At 43.6% G+C, this 13531-nt stretch overlaps 1 protein-coding gene across 1 annotated transcript in view; it reads right to left on the bottom strand.

The window, feature by feature from the left end:
- Positions 1-13531, bottom strand: part of kif26ab (kinesin family member 26Ab) — a 178304-nt gene that overhangs the window by 77722 nt on the left and 87051 nt on the right. The window lies entirely within an intron of this gene.

Raw genomic sequence — 13531 nt, 5'->3', positions numbered from 1 at the left:
GCACAAATAACCAGCTCCACAGCAGAGGATGAGGTGCAGAAGTACCTCCAAGATCCAGACAAGTCATTGGGTTCATTGAAGGCATATCCAATGATCAGAGCCCTTTTATTAAAATACAACACCACACTGCCATCAAGTGCTCCTGTGGAGCGACTTTTTAGTCAGGGAGGGCTTATTTAGTCAGACAAACACTTTGAATTGATTCTTTTGCTGTGGTACAACCACAGTCACTAGACTGCAGAGTAACTGAGTAAGTGGGTAGTACAGTGGGTAGTAGAGGAGTTGGGCCATGCTGGCACTTAAACTGGTCAAAAGCAGTTGCACTTTTGCATGTTAGTTCAAGTCACGTTGTTTCATAGTTTTTTTTTTTGTTTTTTTTTTTAAATTACATGTAATACATGTTGAAGCAACATTGTACATGCATAAAGCAAATGCATTTGATTTATTAACAAGGGATTATTTTTATTCAACATAGGAAAGGTGTGAAAAAAGAACACTGAACAGACTCTTGCTGCATTTCAATTGCCTTTGTTGTAAAGTGGGCTGCAAAGTAAATGAGTAATTAAATTGGGCCATGCTCAAAAAATTGTTACTCTGATTGTTTGTTTTTTTGTTATTTTATTTCAAATGCAACATCTGGTGCCAAGACCATTCTTATATTGTGCAATCTTTGTGTTTCTACTGGCTTTGTTGTAAAGTGGGCTGGAAAGTAAATTAAGTTAGGTAACGCTCACAGCATTGTCATTTCTTTTGTTTAATGTTTGTTATTGTACATCCATGTCAAATGCTAAATCTGGTGCCAAGACTGTTCTCATGTTTTGCCATCTTTGTATCCAGTTTGAGTTAGTTAAACAGTTTAATCCTGTTTTTAGGGAAATATTCTTGTAAGAATTATACTGCCTGATGTGAATACAGTAGTGATGTGAATGCTGAGATAATGATAACATTTTACTTGTTGGGCAATCTAGCTGCATGTTCGATTTAACAGTAAATTTATGTTCTTGTAATTTATTTAATATATTTTTCACCCATTTTTATGCTGTGGGAAAAAGAGAAGGTAAAAATCTGGTGCAAGGCAATCAGAAATGTAAGAAACTAAATGATAATTCTTCAATGGAACTGTAAATTCACATCTTTGTTTACTGGTTTTCACTCTAACTTGAAGCTGTGGAAAATAAAAGGTCAAGGAAAAATTGGGTCTTCATCGTTTTTACCTTGACAAAACACTTTGCTTTTGTTTTTACATGCTTATAGCTTCCATCTCTACAGCAAGTGTTAATATATTTTCAGAGTGACTCCTGTGTTCAGTCTACTCAGGTAGCAGTATTGTGTGAAAGCCACATTCATTCAAACTGTTAAATACAATAATGTAAGACAATGTTGAATTAATGCAAAGTATTTAAAATACGTTACTCACTTAGAATAATGTAACGAAATACGTTACAAATTTCATTTAAGGGCATGTATTCTGTAATCTGTAGTGAAATACATTTTAAAAGTAACCTTCCCAACACTGTCAAAAGAATAACTTAGTAGACTACAAGAATTACACAAGGCAAATATCTTGGGTCATTTTAGTCTTGGTTTGATATTTGAATATTGAAATCTGTACCTTTACACCTGTTTTACACCTAAAACATGTAGTTCATTGTTAACCCTAGATTTATGACTTGCTATGATTTCTTCTTCTGAAATACCAATGTGATTCCATGTCAGACTGAATCTAGTGCAGTTCTAAGTTACATTTCTTAATCTTTCTTAGCCTTTTAGTCATGAATTTTGTGACGGTTGCAGCATTAGTGGGCATTATTATGAAAAAGCTATTTGTCCTAGTCTTTGAACTGGAATTCCAACAATGTTAGGGTGTCCAGAGTGATAACTGAACTTATTCCCAACAATAACAATAAAATTAATGGCAAGAGCCATTATTTGGGATGAAAGAGGTGGTACCCAACATAATTTCCTTTTTCGTCTGTTCTTCCACATAGGAGTTTAAATAAACAGGGCAAAACAAATCTATTTTCTCTCAACCCCTTCAAGTCTATATCCTTCAGTGACATAGCAGCCTTCCTACTCATCCGCTTTGTTTGAGATCTATTACAAAGAAAACAGACAAGCAATTATAAATCAGACCACAAAAATTAACATTTTCCTACATGGGGTTACATCTGTCTGTTGTCTTAGAATGACCTGGAAGAGCTTGGGCAGGTGGCAATATCCCAAGAGATCTGAAGGTTGGGCTTGTCTCCTTCTCCTCCAACTGATCACTCTTTAATGTCAAATGTTGTCATTTGACTTGAGGAATATATCAGATGTATTTTCCAGGACAATTCCAGAAGCATTCCTGTCACCACCCCTTTCCACATACCAGTCAACATGATGCAACGGGAAGTCGACATGGTGCTAACAAATGTTCCTGTACCCTGACCTCAGTAACATGATAAGCACCATCTCCCATCAGACATCTTGCATCAATTCAACTGTGTTTACCTTTTCCTGTGGGTCGACTTAACCCTTCTGTTATGGTAGGGTCATTTTTTTTTTAACCATTTAAGAGTTAAAAATTAGACTTAATCTTAAGTTTGATCAAAATGCTTTTTGGTTATCCTCAGCATTGACTAAATGAGCTAAAAAAAAGTTTGAGGTTTTTATAATATTTGTTTATATTTATGGAATGTTAATGTTTTTGCCTACACCTATTATGTTTGGGTCAAATCTGACCCGGTGGTAAATACCACTGGTTTTCAATGCAGCTGTGAAGCTTCTCTTGAGTCAAGAGTGTCACAAGATCTCTCTCTCTATCATTCTCTCTCTCTCTCTCTCTCTCTCTCTCTCTCTCTCTCTCTCTCTCTCTCTCTCTCTCTATACAGCAGCTTCTCCCCCTTGCGCACCGGTGGAGTGCAGAGAACGCCCCTGGGTGCTTCGACAGTCTAAAAGAGTATATGTTCTTGCAATAAAAGAGTATATTTTCCCTACTAAAAGAGTGGCACTGACGTAGAGCGTCTTTTTAAAGATGCCTTTCCGTCTGTGTTTAATTCCTGGTTGCGGTCGTTACCTCTCTGCTTCCAATGGCCACAATCGCTGTCTTACGTGCTTGGGCACTGCCCACACAGAGACAGCGTTCATGGACGGGTCATGTTCTCACTGTGAGAACATGACCATGGCAACGTTGTAGTCGCGGCTTTCTTTCATTAGAGGTGCATGTGGAGCTCACGAGGTCGTGGCAGGAACCTTTCACTGCCCGGACCCGGTCTCTGAGCTCCTCCACTCTCACTACCCTCGACGGTGGGGCTGCCAGGGGGTACTTGGCGATTCCCCAGGTGGATAAGGCGTTGCGATGCACCTGTGCCCGTAAAACGCCGCCAACTAGCAGAACCGCCCGAGACTCCCGTCCAGCGCCTGTAGGTTTATGTCATCTCTGGCAACTAAAGCCTATGGTGCCACTGGACAGGCCATCTCCACCCTGCACGCCATGGCTCTCCTGCAGGTGCACCAAGCCAAGGCTCTAACAGAACTGCAGTAGGGTAGTTCTGACCCAGGATTGATGCAGGAGCTGCGCTCGGCGACTGATCTCACCCTCCGGGCGACGAAGATTATGGCGCAGACTCTCGGACAGGCGATGTCCAGCCTGGTCGTCCAGGAGAGCCACCTATGGCTCAACTTGGTCGAGATGAGGGAGGCTGACAAGGTACGGTTCCTTGACGCCCCCGTCTCCCAGGTCGGCCTATTGGGCGACACCACCGAGTATTTGCCCAGCAGTTCTCGGCAGTTAAGGAGCAGACAGAGGCTATTTAGCATATCCTGCCCTGGCGCGGATCAAGATCCCGCACCCTGTCTGCTCGTCACCAGGGGCATCCCATTGCGGCGACGATACCGGCTCCGCCGCAAGGTACAGTTTAACCCGGAGTAGAGCCACCCGAAAGGAAGCAGATGCCCCCGTCTCATGGCCCGCTGCCAAGAACCCGAGGAAGGCTTCTAGCCGCCCCTGAGATGGGTGACCCAGGCACGTGGAGACCTGCTGCAGGCCTAGAGATGGTAAGCAGACCACTCCATTCCCTGGTGGAGGGCCGGGAGGAGAATCCTTTATTGCCTTTTCTTTGATTCGCCGTATGCTCGAAAGGCTGCGGTACCCACGTGTTCAGAAAAGGAGTGGTTTCCTCATTTCCTGGGTCACACACCAGGTGTTTACGGCCATCGTTCTTGCGAACGCCGGACACTGCACATTTATGGCAGGTATGACGCTGTGGAGGTGGGCCCCCCGCCCCTGCGCACCCAGCTGCGGCACAACACACCCGCCCGGGCGGTTGTGATCGATTAGGAGGACGGCTCCCTCCTCCCCCATCGCTGACCGGTCCTATGGTGGGTACCCAGAGCCAGGTAAGTGCTTCAAAGTCCCCAGACTCAGCACGGCCACGAGTTCGGAGTCCGTGGCGCCCCCTGGCTCCGCCCCACCGCGAGGCCCCACCCGCCGGTACGTCCAATGCAATTGTCTCCTTGGTCCCCCTCGCCCGGAGCTTGGGGGCATAGCTTGCACTCCCCAACCCATCGCGATGACTGACCGGGACCATCTGACTCGGCTATGCGATTCAGTTCGCCAGGCACCCGCCCAGGTTGTAATAAGGCAATAGCATCCTCATAAAAGCAAAAACTACTTTGATGTGCAGTTTTAACCTATTTTAATTTTTGGTCAATTGAAAACATCCTGGTTACTTTCTTAACCTCCGTTCCCTGATGCCCTGCCTGTGGAGATCTTGTCCCTCCAACCGAGATGAAGAAGAGTTTCTACAGCCCCTACTTCATCGTACCAAGGAAAGGCGGTGGGTTGCGGCCAATCCTGGACCTGCGAGTTCTGAACCGGGCCTTGCACAGACTCCCGTTCAAGATGCTGACGCAGAAACGCATTTTAGCGAACGTCTGGCATCAGAATTGGTTCGTGGCGGTAGACCTGAAGGACGTGTACTTCAACGTCTCGGTTTCTCCTTGGCACAGGCCTTTCTTCGGTTCGCCTTCGAGGGCCGGGCGCACCAGTACAAGGTCCTCCCCTTTGGTCGGTCTCTGTCGCCTCGCATCTTCACAGAAGTTGCAGAGGCAGCCCTTGCCCTGCTAAGGGAAGTGGGCATCCGCATCCTCAACTGTCTCGACTGGCTGTCTCTAGCTGGCTTCGGGTCAACTGGGGAAAGAGCAGCTCTCCCCGGTACACAGCATCTCTTTTCTTGGATTGGAGTTAGACTCAGTCTCTCCTCATGAGCGAGCGCACACAGTCAGTGCTGAACTGGCTGACGTTGTTCAGGCAGAGCACGGTGGTCCCACTGAAGCATTTTCAGAGGCTCCTGGGGCATATGCCATCCTCGACAGTGGTCAAGCCACTCGGGTCGATGCATATGAGACCGCTTCAGCACTGGCATCAGACTCGAGTCACGAGATGGGTATGGCACCGTGGCACACATCGTGTAGTCATCACACCGATCTGCCACTACCTATTCAGCCCTTGGACGGGCCTTACATTCCTGCGGGCAGGAGTCCCCTTAGTGCAAGTACCCCAGGCATATCGTGGTTATGACAGACGCCTCCGAGCATGGCTGGGGCACCGTGTGCAACGGGCATGCAGATGCGGGCTCCTGGACGGTGCCGTGACTATGTTGGCATGTCAACTGCCTCAAGTTGCTGGCAGTGTTTCTCACCCTGCGGAGGCTTTGGCCGTTGATCCAGGGTAAGCACCCCCAGAGATGCACAGTTAGGTCGGTGCTTCCCTTCCTGCAGGAGAGGCTGGTGGGGCAGCTGTCCCCCCCACCTTGAGGGTGTATGTGGCCGCTATGGTGACACACCACAATGCAGTTGACAGTAAATATTTAGGGAACCACGACCTGATCATCAGGTTCCTTAGAGGAGCGAGGAGGTTGAATCCTCCCAGACCGTGCCTCGTTCCATCATGGGATCTCTCCATGGTCCTGCGGGGAGCCCCGTTTGAGCCCCTGGAGTTCAGCTAAAGGCAGTCTCTTGAAGACTGCCCTCCTGACTGAGCTCACGTCTATCAAGAGGGTAGGGGACCTGCAGGCATTCTCTGTCAGCGACACGTGCCTGGAGTTCAGTCCGGAATACTCTCACATGGTCCTGAGTCCCAGACCGAACTATATGCCCAAGGTTCCCACGACCCCTTTTAGGGATCAGGTGGTGAACCTGCAAGCGAAAATGCCCAAGGAGGAGGCAGACTCAGCCTTTTCATTGCTGTGTCCGGTGCGTGCTTTGCGCATCTACATGGATTGGATCACACGCAGAGCTTTAGATGCTCTGAGCAGCTCTTTGTCTGCTTCGGAGGACAGCGGAATGGGAGCACTGTATCCAAACAGAGGATTGCCCACTGGGTCATTGATGCCATTGCTTTTGCATACCATGCCCAGGATGTGCCGCCCCCCTTGGGGCTTCGGGCACACTCCACCAGGAGTGTGGCGGCCTCCTGGGCCCCGACCAATGGCGCCTCTTTGGCAGACATTGGTAGAGCAGCGGGCTGGGCAACACCCAATACCTTCGTGAGGTTCCTCAATCTACGGGTTGAGCCGGTTTGTCCCGTGTGTTGTCAGGTACGAACAGGTAAGTTGGCGGGACAACTGGCCAGGTGTACCGCTTGTGTATATCGCCTTTCTCCTCCTGGAGGGGGAGACGTGTGCTTTTTACCCCCCAGCTGTGTTGATGAGGTCGTGGACCCTATATGTCCTTCCTCCTTAACCCTATGGCAGGTGAGTTCGCGGAGAAACTTGATGCCGGCCCAGTATGTGTGCTATTAGGCCCTGTACTCCACATGCGCTGGTTGCCTGTTTGTAACCCCATGTGATGTATCTTCTGCGAGACGGTTTCCCTGTTGGTAAACCTGCGTCTTCCTTGGGCAGAGTTTCCCTCTGCCACCGGTCCCCTCTGGGTAGGACCTACCACGGGGACTTCTCCACATGAGACACTGCCGACAAGACTGGTTAGACCATGTGACGTTGTGAAGAGAATTTGGTATAGTTAAACTTACATATTTTGCAAAAATTGTATTCTAATAATTTCTGGCATATTTTATGCCGACAGGTTTAACATGATAAGCTTGGGCAGAGCAAGCAAGTAAGCAAACCTATGGAAAATTTGTCAGTAGGAAAGTAAGCTACTCACTCACCTCAGGGGCTGGTTGCACCAGCTATACGTAAGTTTCAACTTAGCCTAGTTGTGGCTTAAATGGGCACTAAGTCACAATTTACGCACTACTAAATATTTGAGCATGGCACCATTAAACTTAGGTAGGACGTAAAGTTATGTATAAACTAAATATTTACGGAAGCCTCCGACCAGGAGTAATTGATGGAATAAAAAAGCAGACTTATTTAATGACATCAATGAACTCATGTTTTGGTTGACAAGCTTCAGTCCTTTCGACATATCCTATATGATGATGTTGGCATTTACACTCGTTTATATTTACAGGAGAAAACACTATGTAAAAACTTACTTCTTCAGCATGAAACCGATCTAACGGTGCACTTTCCTGTGTACGCCGCCCAGTATCAAGTTTCAACATATACGAAATAGATATTAAAATGAATAAATATCTGTTGTATTAGTACTTATTTATTTATTGCCCCATGTCATTTTAGATACAGTTATTAAATATTGTTATTTACATAGGCTAAATATACCATTAATTAAATCTTGTTTTATTATGTACTGTATTTTAATGGGGATATAATTTATTACAGCTGACAGTTACATGAGTAAACAAGGTTTGAACATCAACTGTAACGAGATAAAACTGAAATGCACGGCTTTTTAATACTTCTGTGTACAAATTTGAAGGCTGTTTATTGGATCAGTACAGGTAAACGTCATATTTTCCTATATGACAAAATTGTTATCCTGTATGACAAAACTCAGTTTGAACCTTAATCATGCAGTTGTTTTGGCTACCTATAGAACTCTGCAACCTTGACCTTCATCTTCCAAGTATGTAAATTCATATTAAATAAACACATTTGCATAAAATTAACATTATAAATGTAACATTTTTAGCATTATCCCAAATGACACAAGATTTTACTACATAGTGTACCAGTGAGTTAAAAGGGTAAATTAAACACATTTTAAGAGAGACTTACTAACCTTTCACCATTGTTTGGGGGTCCTTCAGGGTCTTCCTGATTGTGTAACATCCTGTCTGATAACGTGTCAAAATAAAATGCCCCGTAAAATTGCTCCAGATTGCTTGTTATCCTGGATGACATTGGCTGACTGCCAGTTTTGGGACAGAATGCTCCAAAGCATAATAATCAACTGGATGTCATATTTTTTTTAAATATTTAAATATATTGTTGGCCACACTCATACAATAATGCCTGTGGCAGAAATTTTAGGTTTTATTTGATTATTAACACTTTTTGTAGCTATTTCACCATGAGGTCCAGACAGTTATCCGGTATGACATTGTGTGACTATAATGTCTAATAATTCTTCAACTTTGTAAAACTCTCATTACATGTTCATATCATTTGATAAAAAGAGATTAATAGATTAAATAAATGTGTTTTTTATAAACATTTTCCTTATTTTTACTCTATAAAGGGGTTTGGACATCAAAATTGCAAGTCACATCATTGGTCCACCTACACATACTGCCAAAACTGTGTGTAGTGCATACACACACACACACACACACACACAATTCTGACAATGTAATTGTTGTACCATAATATACACTGATTAGCCACAACAATAAAAACCACTGACAGGTGAAGTGAATAACATTTATTATCTCGTTACAATGGCACCTGTCAAGGAGTGGGATATATTAGGCAGCAAGTGAATAATCACTTCTTAAATCGTATGTGTTAGAAGCAGGAAAAATGGGCAAGCATAATGATCTGAGCAACTTTGACAAGGGCCAAACTGTGATGGCTAGACGACTGGGTCAGAGCATCTCCAAAACGGCAGGTCTTGTGGGGTGTTCCCTGTATGCAGTGGTTAGTACCTACCAAAAGTGGTCCAATGAAGGACAACTGGTGAACCGGCGACAGGGTCATGGGTGCCCAAGGCTCACTGATGCACGTGGGTAGCGAAGGCTAGCGAAGGCTAGGCCGTCTGGTCTGATCCCACAGAAGAGCTACTGTAGCACAAACTGCTGAAAAACTTAATGTTGGCCATGATAGAAAAGTGTCAGAACACACAGTGCATCGCAGCTTGCTGCGTATGGGGCTGCGTAGCCGCAGATTGATCAGAGTGCCCATGCTGACACCTGTCCACCACCAAAAGTGCCTACAATGGGCACGTGAGCATCAGAACTGGACCTTGGAGCAATGGAAGAAGATGGCCTGGTCTGATGAATCACATTTTCTTTTAGATCATGTGGATGGCTGGGTGCATGTGCATCGTTAACCTAGGGAAGAAATGGAAGCTCGAGCAGTGTGATGCTCTAGGCAATGTTCTGCTATGAAACCTTGGGTTCTGGCATTCATGTGGATGTTACTTTGACGCGTATCACCTACCTAAAGATTGTTGCAGACCACGTGCACCCCTTCATGGCAACGGTATTCCCTGATGGCAGTGGCCTCTTTCAGCAGGATAATAAGCCCTGCCACACTCAGAAATTGTTCAGGAATGGTTAAGGAACATGATAAAGAGTTCAAAGTGTTCACTTGGCCTCCAAATTCCCCAGATCTCAATCCGATTGAGCATCTATGGGATGTGCTGGACCAAAAAGTCCGATCCATGGAGGCTCCATCTCGCAATTTACAGGACGTAAAGGATCTGATGTTAACGTCTTAGTGCCAGAAACCACAGGACACCTTCAGAGGTCTTGTGGAGTCCATGCCTCGATGGGTCAGAGCTGTTTTGGTGGCACGAGGAGGACCTACACGATATTAGGCAGGTGGTTTTAATGTTGTGGCTGATCGGTGAATGTTCTTTATTTGCAATATTCCTATGGTTGTAATGTTGCAGAATATAAACCATGATTTTTTTTTTCTTTCAGACTCATTAATTTGTAAGTAATATGAGTATCAAATTATTTTAAATATTGTAAATCCTTACATTAAAGCTAAAGATTTACTGTATATCTATCGTGCATGTGTAGTACCACAACTCACAAATAGGTGGCGCCCTTTCCAGTTTAAATGCTACAATAGAAGCCTTTATTCAGTGTGAAAGCATGTAGGTAAGCCTATGTCAATTTTCAAGTTCACAATTTATTAATAAATGTGCTGTAAATTTACTGAAAATCTATTGAACTCAATACGGGTCATTTTTGACCCAAACATCACAGGTGTCATTATTTTTAAACATAACAGAAGGGTCAAAGGGTGTTACATCTGCAGCCTTGGTGACCCAGGATTTTGTCCTGTGCCAGCAAGTAATCGCGTTCGCTTAATCAAATACGAGCACAATTCTAAGCTTACATTTTTCCATTACATTTTATTTCACTGACAGTTAGGTTTAGGGTTTGGGTTAGGGAGGTAGAGTTAATAAAATGTGCATTAATCTTAACTGATGAATATAACTACCTTTGCAACTTACTTGTTCAACTACACTTTCTGTTTTGGCCCTGGGGGCAATAATTCGAATTTCGGTAAGGACAGACTGAGTTTAGCTCAAGAACTTTCAACCTAATGTTGCTGAATTCACAGTGAAATTAGTCTGTACCAATAGCATTCAGACACAAATAAATTGACTATAAAACTCCAAACCAAAGCACCAGCATGTAAGTTCCTAACATATTAAATTCATTATTTTCCTCAAAATTCTACAAACAATACCCCATAATGACAACGTGAAAGAGGTTTGTTTGAAATCTTTGCAAATTTATTAAAAAAAAAATAAATAAATAAATAAAAATAAATAAAAAAAAAAAATCACATGTACACAAATATTCACAGCCTTTGCTCAATACTTTGTTGAAGCACCTTTGGCATCAATTACAGCCTCAAGTCTTTCGGAGTATGATGCTACAGGCTTGGCACACCTATTTTTGGTCAGTTTCTCTCATTCTTCTTTGCAGGACCTCTCAAGCTCCATCAGGTTGGATGGGGAGCATCAGTGCACAGCCATTTTCAGATCTCTCCAGAGATGTTCAATCGGGTTCAAGTCTGGGCTCTGGCTGGGCCACTCAAGGACATTCACAGAGTTGTCCCGTAGCCACTCCTTTGTTATCTTGGCTGTGTGCTTAGGGTCGTTGTCCTGTTGGAAGATGAACCTTCGCCCCAGTCTGAGGTCCAGAGCGCTCTGGATCAGGTTTTCATCAAGGATGTCTCTGTACATTGCTGCATTCATCTTTCCCTCGATCCTGACTAGTCTCCCAGTTCCTGTCGCTGAAAAACATCCCCACAGCATGATGCTGCCACCACCATGCTTCACTGTAGGGATGGTATTAGCCAGGTGATGAGCAGTGCCTGGTTTCCTCCAGATATGACGCTTGCCATTCAGGCCAAAGAGTTCAATCTTTGTTTCTCATGGTCCAAGAGTCCTTCAGGTGCCTTTTGGCAAACTCCAGGTGGGCTGTCATGTGCCTTTTACTGAGGAGTGGCTTCCGTCTGGCCACTCTACCATACAGGCCTGATTGGTGGAGTGCTGCAGAGATGGTTGTTCTTCTGGAAGTTTCTCCTCTCTCCACAGAGAAACGCTGGAGCTCTGTCAGAGTGACCATCGGGTTCTTGGTCACCTCCCTGACTAAGGCCCTTCTCCCCCGATCGCTCAGTTTGGTCAGGCAGCCAGCTCTAGGAAGAGTCCAGGTGGTTCCAAACTTCTTCCATTTACAGATGTTGGAGGCCACTGTGCTCATTGGGACCTTCAGTGCTGCAGAAATTTTTCTGTACCCTTCCCCAGATCTGTGCTTCAATACAATCCTGTCTCGGAGGTCTACAGACAATTCCTTGGACTTCATGGCTTGGTTTGTGCTCTGACATGCACTGTTAACTGTGGGACCTTATATAGACAGGTATGTGCCTTTCCAAATCATGTCCAATCAACTGAATTTAACACAGGTGGACTCCAATCAAGTTGTAGAAACATCTCAAGGATGATCAGTGGAAACAGGATGCACCTGAGCTCAATTTTGAATGTCATGGCAAAGGCTGTGAATACTTATGTACATGTGATTTTTTTTTTTTTTTTTCGTTTTTTATTTTTAATAAATTCTTTCACATTGTCATTATGGGGTACTGTTTGTATAATTTTGAAGAATATAATGAATTTAATCCATTTTGGAATAAGGCTGTAACATAACAAAATGTGGAAAAAGTGAAGCGCTGTGAATACTTCCGGATGCATTGTATATATACACAATACAGTACTGTGCAAAAGTCTTAGGCACATAAGATGTTTCACAAAAACATTTGTCTTAAGATGGTTATTTATTTCTTCAGCTTTAGTGTGTTAATAGGAAATATAAATGATAGACTCACAAACATTACTTTTGCAAATAGAAAAGATTAGAAGAACAGGGAGCCCTGCAACCGATGTCATGGCCCCCACAAAGCTCCTCATTGAACATCGTGTCTGTCTGAGATTACATATAGAGACAGAAGCAATTGAGACAGCCTAAATAAATAGAAGAACTGTGGCAAATTCTCCAAGAAGCTTGGAACATCCTATCTGCCAACAACCAAGAAAAACTGTGTCCAGGTGTACCTAGGAGAATTGGTGCTGTTTTAAAAGAAAAGGTGGTCACACCGAATATTGATTTAGCTTTTTTATGTTTACTGGACTTTGTATGACATTAAGTGATAAATGAAAACTATTTATTTCATTATTTTTGAAGACATCCTCACAATGCAACATTTTCACAAGTGCCTAAAACTTTTGCACAGTACTGTATATACAGTTGTGCTCAAAAGTTTGCATACCCTGGCAGAACTTGTGAATTTTTGGCATTGATTTTGAAAATATGACTGATTTTATTTAAGGATAGTGATCATATGAAGCCATTTATTATCACATAGTTGTTTGGCTCCTTTTTAAATCATAATGATAGCAGAAATCACCCAAATGGCCCTGATCAAAAGTTTACATACCCTTGAATGTTTGGCCTTGTTACAGACACACAAGGTGACACACACAGGTTTAAATGGCAAATAAAGGTTAATTTCCCACACCTGTGGCTTTTTAAATTGCAATTAGTGTCGGTGTATAAATAGTCAATGGGTTTGTTAGCTCTCACGTGGATGCACTGAGCAGGCTAGATACTGAGCCATGGGGAGCAGAAATTAACTGTCAAAAGACCTGCGTAACAAGTTAATGGAACTTTATAAAGATGGAAAAGGATATAAAAAGATATCCAAAGCCTTGAAAATGCCAGTCAGTACTGTTCAATTACTTAAGAAGTGGAAAATTCAGGGATCTCTTGATACCAAGCCAGTGTGATTGTCATTTGTACTGCTGTTTACCAGCAGAGAGGGACTAAAGCTGTTGTCATAATGAATTAGCTGCTCAAATAGTCTTTTCAGCATCACAATATCTTTATTTATATCTTACAAACATTTAAATAAAAAAAAGATAAAAGTTTAAAGCCATTACCATT

The sequence above is a fragment of the Myxocyprinus asiaticus genome, chromosome 17 (assembly GCF_019703515.2).
Source record: "Myxocyprinus asiaticus isolate MX2 ecotype Aquarium Trade chromosome 17, UBuf_Myxa_2, whole genome shotgun sequence".
In the NCBI taxonomy this organism is placed as follows: domain Eukaryota; kingdom Metazoa; phylum Chordata; class Actinopteri; order Cypriniformes; family Catostomidae; genus Myxocyprinus; species Myxocyprinus asiaticus.
This window is presented reverse-complemented; position numbering and strand designations above follow the sequence as displayed.